At 38.5% G+C, this 8,426-nt stretch overlaps 1 long non-coding RNA gene and 1 other non-coding gene across 2 annotated transcripts; one reads left to right on the forward strand and one right to left on the reverse strand.

Annotated features, from left to right (window-relative positions):
* The first annotated feature begins 658 nt into the window (after positions 1 to 658).
* LOC111610900 lies at positions 659 to 6,709 on the forward strand. The gene is made up of 2 exons (XR_002753808.1): positions 659 to 1,221; positions 5,391 to 6,709. It is a non-coding gene; the product is annotated as an uncharacterized LOC111610900 (long non-coding RNA).
* A 1,537-nt stretch (positions 6,710 to 8,246) lies between these two features.
* On the reverse strand, positions 8,247 to 8,319 carry trnar-acg. The gene has a single exon. It is a non-coding gene; the product is annotated as a tRNA-Arg (tRNA).
* Between the last annotated feature and the right edge of the window lie 107 nt (positions 8,320 to 8,426).

Here is an 8,426-nt window from a genome sequence, read left to right on the forward strand (position 1 = left end):
GGTTTAGATTCGTACTGTTTCTTTGCAGTTGGGCAAATTTTACGGGTTTAGTTCTTCCCTGTGTAAAGGAAAATGATTATTTGTTGGCGTTTAATACAGCTAATATACGACACGTGTAAAGGTATAGCCAACACTTTTATTTGGAACGGTTTTCTGTTGAGCATGTGGGAACTGGGAATGGCAGACAGGCAGGCAGGGCCCTTTTTTCCTCCCCCTTCTGACAGACAGAGCAATAAAATTTAAATTCCGATAGAGCAGGAGACTCTTTGGCGCCTCTCCCCGTACCTGGCACGGCCCAAGACGAAGTGGTCCCCCCCCCTTTTTTGCTTGGACAAAAAACAGACACCTTTGCCACAATGAGGGGAGTTTTTTCAAGTTCTCTGAGGGCTGAGGGAGTTTCTAATTGGTCAAAGAACGGAGCGCCTTTTTTGCATATATTAAATAGGGAAACTCCTCTTCTGTTTAAAAATTCCAGGCCAGAAAACGGAGTTAGAGTTTTTTCATCTTTTCTCCACGTGGGCGCCTTTGTCTGTCTCTGTGTTTGTCTGTCTACCCCTTGTGTGTGTTTTTATTTTTATGAGAAAATGCATATCTCTGTTCCTCTGCAGCTTTGTTGTCGATTGCTTTGTATGAGATTAAACTCTGTGATCTGTGACGTCAACACGCTTTGTTGTTGTTTCGTTTTAGCAGCACGCGGTCGCTACACGTCGCTGCACGGAGAGCGTCACTCGCCAAGGACTCGAGGAGAAAAGAGGAAAAGAGCCAAACGTTTTGTCCAAAGCTAGCATTAAATGATCCTCTTTTTTTTAATACCTGTGTTTGGACTGGAAAATTTCAAATCTGACAACAGTGGCTAATGGCGCCATTTTTGTTATTAATGAGCGTGACGCGCATGCTCCATGCTGGTTAAAAATATGGCGCAGCTTCTACGTGATCGTTTAAAAAAGATGCGACTAGCTTCTGGCCGCACAGAGACACAAAACTGTCGGTATTCATGAACTTTGGGACCTGGATTATAAATGATACTTTCTGATCTCCCAAGACGCGGAATCCGAGCGGACGCCCAGCCTCATGACTGAAACTTTTGTGGATCTGACTGAAATCGTGTCAATGTTTATCGAGGCCTAGTTTGGCGACTTGTACTTGGCCTACGAGCAGGCCGCAGTGATGCCAAGTAGGCCGCGGGAGCGCTATGTTTGAAATCGCTGCGTTGGTTATTCGGTAAGTTATTTTTCGTAAATCGTATTATAAGTTGTTTGTCTTTTTCCACCGATGACGTTATAGTCCATGGACCAGAGGCCAAAATTTCACATGTTTGTTCATTTCAGGCAAAGTATATCGATATTTTTTTTGAAAAGAGTCATAGTTATCAGCTCATGAAGTAAACAACCCCTTTGGACAAATTCTGTTTTTTGAGACTGGTGTATGTCTGGTTTAGGCTCATGGTATAAGCATTTGTCAAAGGTCTATAATATAATGTGTGGTACCATCTTGACTCTTGGCTTTTATTTAAACCATGTTTTGAGTCTCTCTGACCAACACAGAGGTCACTAGAGCTTGTTAAAGCAAAAATAATACACATTTTTCCACACCTTTTGACCAAACTACATACATTTATTTTATCCCAATGGTTTTCAGAGACACACAATTTAACAACAAAAAATACTCAACAGACTCTAAGGAGTCAGAAAATGTATGATATGCCTATACTGTCTGTCCTATGGGAGGTGATTATGAGCTGCAATTTGAAGTTACAGACTTAGGCTATAAACTTAACTGGTTCTTTAGTGTGTGTGTGGAGGGGGGATTAGTGGGAGCTTTGTCTTAGTTTAGAGTGTTACTTGTGTCTAGTTTGTTAGTTATAAAAAAAATCTGATAAATAGACTTATGTACAGCATCCTAAAGCCCCCCCTCCCCCACCCCCCTCCACACACACCAAAGAACCAGTTAAGGTTATAGCCCAAGTCTGTAACTTCAAATTGCAGCTCATAATCGCCTCCCATAGGACAGACAGTATAGGCATATCATACATTTTCTGACTCCTTAGAGTCTGTTGAGTATTTTAGTTGTTAAATCGTGTGTCTCTGAAAACCACTGGGATAAAAGAAATGTATGTAGTTTGGCCAAAAGGTGTGGAAAAATGTGTATTATTTTTGGTCTAACAAGCTCTAGTGACCTCTGTGTTGGTCAGAGAGACACAAAACCTGGTTAAATAAAAGCCAAGAGTCAAGATGGTACCACACATTATATTATAGACCTTTGACAAATGCTTATACCATGAGCCTAAACCAGACATACACCAGTCTCAAAAAACAGAATTTGTCCAAAGGGGTTGTTTACTTCATGAGCTGATAACTATGACTCAGCTTTTGGAAGGGCTATCATACCAACATATTAACTAGAGACATGTATTTTTTCAAAAAATATCAATAGACTTTGCTATTGATATTTGATATAAAACGAACCCTATCGACGGGTAAGGGGTTAGTTGCCTTTCGGTTGGGTTTGTGCGAAAACGAACCCTATCGACGGGTAAAGGTGTGAAAACTAACCAACCAAACTTAGATTTTTCAGTCAATATGTGTATGAAATCCATTATAAAGATTACTAAGAAGGTAATTTAAGAGGTCTCTTGAGTTTTAGAAAAGTGATGATTTCAGATTTGTGAAAGGGTTTGACTTTAAACCTGCACCCGTCTTGTTGTCTTTCTGTGTTGTCCTTCAGGAATTCTCCTGGATCATCTTTTTTGTCTTGGATTTCACCCTTCATGGCCCCCCATAGGCCAACTAATGCCTGAATTTAAAACATTCATCAAAACAACTTCAGTTTATCTTTTTTTTTTTTTTTTCTTTCTACTGGATAACTGGATAAGTCTTCAATCTGGTACTTTGTCTTCATCTAGCCATTGTTTTTTTTTTTCTTTTTCTTTTTTTTTAATGGACAATTTTTTTAGAGACTTAATAATTAATTTTGTTTTGTTTATTTATTTTATGTAAAATGTCTTCCAAATGTTTTAAATGTTAGAATTTAATGTTGATTTGAGAATGTTCTTCTTGCATCAGTTTAGCGTAGCCATGGTTATGGCATTGATTATGAAAAGGCTTAGACTGGTTTATTGTGATTTGTCTGTATTTATGCTGCTGATTGTCATTTTCTGTTTCTACTGCATTATTTATTTCAACTGCTTTTGTTTTCTCAGTTATTTTTCTCTCCATAGAAGCTACACCTGGTCTGGTGTTCTGATTAGCTGTGGTTCCTTCCTGGAAAAAGGCATTGGGTGACATGATGCTGCCATCACTTAACCGTTCTCCCTCTTCTTTTCATTTCCACGAACATGGAAAGTTCTCCTGGACCAGTTGACCTGTTGAATTGGCAATACTTAAAATTTAACTTTCAAACTAACAAATGAACCCCACCAATAAACAATATAAAAAAACAAACAAAAACCCCAACAACCAAACAAGAGTTCAAAACCCCAAAAGTAGGCACCAAAACGTTCAAACCCCCAAAAGTAGGTACCAAAAGCTTCAAAACTTATAATGTTAATTCACAACATTGTTGTTGTTAAGGCATTTTACGAAAAGTCATTCCAATTTAGTCAGATTATTATTGATCCATGTTATCAATTCATTAGTTTCAGTTAATTATAAAGTAGTTTAAAAAGTCTGAACCAAATAAAACACAGCAGATTGTATGGAGTCATTACTTGCAGCATTTACTCCCCCTGGCCACAGGGGGCGACAGCAAATCGCTTGTGTTGAGTCGTTGACTTTACAGTAGTCCCTCATACAGGGCATGCATCTTGTGACAATGGAGAGAAAGAACTCCCCTCTAACAGGAACAAACCAACAGCAGAACCAGAACCGGGCTCAGTACCAGCAGACATCTGCCATGACCGACTGGAGGTGAGAGAAGACAGAGCAAAGACACAACAACATGTCAACTGGTCCAGGAGAACTTTCCATGTTCATGGAAATGAAAAGGAGAGGGAGAACGGTTAGGTGATGGCAGCATCATGTCAGCCAATGCCCTTTTCCAGGAAGCAACCACAGCTAGTCAACGCCAGACCAGGTGTAGCTTCTGTGGAGAGAAAAATAACTGAGAAAACAAAATGCTTAGTTTCTAACTAAACTTTTTAGTTAGAGAAGATTTAGTTTCTAACTAAACTGATAGTTTAGTTAGAAACACCAGAGCGCCACCTTCTGGCCTCTCTCCAGATCAGGTCAGAGAAGGGAACTGTTTCTGGCTTTGTTTTTTTTCCCTCCGTGGGCTGCCACCTTATCATGGTGGAGGGGTTTGAGTATCCCAGTGATCCTAGGAGCTGTCAGAGGCTTTGTGCCTCTATTTGGGTCGGGTCTACTGGGGCAAACAGGCCCTAGGTGAGGGATAGGACCAAGAGCAGCCCAAAGATAGCTTAGAAATATAAACACAGAATATTCCTATTTAGAGATGGCAGAAGAAGTATACAACCAGAGCTATAGACAGAAGTCAGAGTTTCTCCCAGTGATTTATCAGCCTGGTGTTCACCAGGCTTTATTTTCCCCTCACCAGGCTATGGGTTGTTTATTTGAATGGGGATTTTTTTTCCACCAGTGACTGTAAAGACAGATTAACATAAAGGTTTATAGTTGAGACACTGAACTTACTGAGGAATTGTGAACCAATTGTGCCATCCCATCAGGTGCTAGTTGGCTTCACACGCTGTCATTTCTGAGTTTTGATGCCTGATCCTGCACCTCAGATTTTCTGTAACTTGATATTTTTTAACCCAAACTCGCAGCAGACCGCTGATGGACGACCCCAGCAGCTCTCCCACTGGGCTCTGCAGGTTTTCTGGAGGAAACCCTGAAAGTTTTCCCAAGTGACGCTTCCTGATTGTTCTCTATTTTAACTTGAAACATTCTTAGCAATCTTTCTTAAGGAATGGTGCAGGTATTTTGTTGTTTGTTTAAGTGGGTTTTTGAAAAGTAATTTCATTCTTGAGTCGTTAAAGGGTTTGACTTGGACCCTGCACTTGTCCTGTTGTCGCTTTCCCGTCCTCAAATCCATTTGCATAATTTTTCTCTTTGTAAGTAAAATTGTTCTTTTTTAAAAAAATAAAATAAAATAAAAAAAGGTTTAGTTGAGACCAGAAACTTAAACATAATTTCTTTTATTTTGTACTTTCTGTTTATTTATTTAGGATATTTTAAATGTCTTCCACTTCCAGTGTTAAATGTTCATTTGAATTTAAAGTTTGAGAATGAAGAGGACTTCTTCCCTTCGGTCCTCCACTCAGCAGCTTCTTTCTTTTCAGTTGGGTTTTTATTTTCCATCACAACATAATAAATGTTGATGAAAATAATGAATCTCTGATTTCCTGTTTCTCCTTTTTATGTTTGTCTGACCAGGGAGAGTTTCATCAGGTGTCCCACAGCGGCTTGATGGAATCAGACTCCGGTACCATCAGGAATGAGCCGAACGGGTCGGCGGTGTGTCGCTACGACTCGCTCATCTGAGACATTGGTGGGGGAGATTTGAGATCAAACAGCCTGAAAAAGGCCTCGCCTGTTGAGTTTGAGTCACTACCTCACACTGAGCCGATGCACACTGGAAGAGAGGAGACGCAGCGAGCTTCTCCTGCTGGGCAGATCTGAGAGAAGAAAATGAGAATTTAATTATACCGTCCTGATGAGAAGCTTCTTTTTAGACCCAGATGAACTCCATACATCCATGCCTGGTTGCCTTCATTCATCCATCCATCCATCCTGTTTTCCTCTCTCTATCCATTCTAGTTCCATCCATCCACCTAACCTGATTCCCTCCATCCATCCATCTGCCCGCCCACCCACCTTGTCATTATTGCTATGTTTACTCTATCTGGAATGTTTCACTTTTTCTCCAATGTTTAACACAAAAGGAAACTTTTCTGGAGATGAAATTTGACATCTTATAAACATTGACAATAATGTTAAACATCAAGGATAACGTTAAGCATTATCCTTGATTAAATAAAAAATCGGGGACAACGTTAAATATCCTAGGTATTAAATGCTAAACAGAGGAGATAAAGTTAAACATTTAGTGAATAATTTAAACATCCTGTTTTCAAATGGTGATAAATGTGCAAATATACTTAAAGTTTAGCATTAAGTGCTAGTTAAAGGGATTTTAATAAAGTGCAAAGGTGCTCATAAGGTGCTGTATAAGTTGGCTCAATAAAACTGGTGGCAGTGATGAAGACCTCTGGCCCATTTGGGACAAATAACTGTCCACACCTTGCTGCAGTCTGACTCATATGAGGTGGGACCCTTTGTTCAGTTACAAACCAGTCATAAGTCCATCCATCTGTTCTGTAGTGGATTATGCTTTATTCAGCTGTCCAACCTTTTAAAAACAAAATATATCTTCAGATATATTTTTTCTCCTAATCATGACTTTTAAACCTGTTTGTCCTGTTCAGTATTGGTCTTGTTTCAACATTTCTTGCTGCTTCTTAGCCATGTTGTTGAGCAATATAACTTTATCATGAAATGCATTTTAGAATATTTGTTTATCTTTTTCTGTGCTGTATAGTGTTTATTTTTACCATTTTGCCTGGGAGAAAGAAATATGCTCACCTTGATATAACTGTAGGTCACACCCATCCACACTACACAAATGGCTGCCTGAGAGGGCTGAAGTCCAAAAGGCATTGTAACCTTGGGTAATAAAACATTACTAAATTATGCCAACAGTGTACGGGAGAATACCACGGGGGGAAATTTCCCCATAACAGTCTAGTACTTGCTTTTTGGCAAATAGTTTTTGATACACAGAGCTGATATAGTTAGTAAAAAATATAATTGTGACTTAAAATACAAAACTTGCAAAGATGAACCTCCTAATTATCCCAATGCATTTGCAGGGTTGCATGTTTTACAAAGCCAGTAACAAAAGATTCTGAACTCCTAAAAAAAACTGCTTGTAGAAGAGGGACTTGGGAACGTTGTAGCTCAAAGTTGTAGATAGGGCGTCTATAAGAGCAGAACAGGCTGGAAGACTGCACAGCTAAATTACTAAACCAAGTTATTGCAACAACCCTCAGATGGATTTTCAATGTTAAAAGCCATTTTGTTTGCTGGGAAATACTTTAAGATCTTATTAAGAAAAAGGGCTCTGAATCATGGCGTCATTTTGTTAATTTCTTTTACGCGATAAGATTCTCCCAAGGTGAGAGGGTGACTTGTTTTCTATAGATTTAGGATAGTGAAACATTAACAATATAAAATTAGACATTATGGGAAAAAGGAAAATGTTTTACTGTAAAAAGATATGTAATTGAAGAGCAGGGAGCAAATATTTAATTATGTACTAAAAAACAAAATCACATTCAAGGAGGTCTTCTAATACAAAAATGCTTTTGTTGTATGTGTTTGATAGGACATTTATTTAATCTCTCATAGGTCTTTAAGGAACTACGGCATTACAAATTGTTGGTACAACCTGTTATTACGAAGGGACTTGATTGGTTCTCTGGAGGTGCTTGTGTATCAAAGTGTAGTAGCCATCTGCTGTGTAACATTAAGTGCTTGAGTTCGAGTCCCGCTATATACTGATGATCCAGCGTTATGCTGTGGTAAACAAAACTTTTTTTCGAGACAGGAGAAATGCGAGTTTTATAATCCTACAAAAAGCCTTTAATCTTAAAGTAAAATAATCAATCAACCGTTTCGGCAAAGAAGTGTTTTTGGGTGTCATATGTGAACTGCCATGAACTTATTTCCTAAACGAGTTAAAGTATAAAGTAATTTGCTCACTTTAAATTATTTAATATAAGAATACAGTAACTGATAGGATGGCTTTATTTGGATGCTTTTTGAAGTAAAAGCCCCGAAGTAAAATGCTTGCTCATGTTTACATTATTTTTCATGAATGTTTCTGTATCCTTCTCTTAATTTGCTGCTTGAATATTACTATTTCTTCAGGCATAGTTTAAAGTAGTTATTTCAATTTCAAATTCTGTAAAGTAGTCAAGAATTGCGCAACAATTGCTCTTAGCTGTTTAATGAGACAAAATGGTAACGTTTCAATGGATTCAGTCCGCTTTCACAACAAAAGAGCTTTCTACAATTTGTAGTGGACAACGTAATTATGCTAGTGCAATTCTCGGTAAAATATTGGTAAGTGGAGGCAATTTGACTGGGTATCTGAAACTCATACAGTTGTAAAAGTGTTAACTTGTAACAAAACCTTAATTGTTTTTTAAAACAGGGAAAAAGTAATTTCGAGCCAGCCAGGAGTCGAACCTAGAATCTTCTGATCCGTAGTCAGACGCGTTATCCATTGCGCCACTGGCCCGAGACATGGTGGGCAGCTTCTGAAACAGTTCTCCATAATTTAATCAATCAAAGACCGTTTTTTCATAGTGTTTCCTAATTTATGTTTACATTTATAGCTAACAATGT

Source organism: Xiphophorus maculatus, chromosome 2 (genome assembly GCF_002775205.1).
Source record: "Xiphophorus maculatus strain JP 163 A chromosome 2, X_maculatus-5.0-male, whole genome shotgun sequence".
Lineage (NCBI taxonomy): Eukaryota > Metazoa > Chordata > Actinopteri > Cyprinodontiformes > Poeciliidae > Xiphophorus > Xiphophorus maculatus.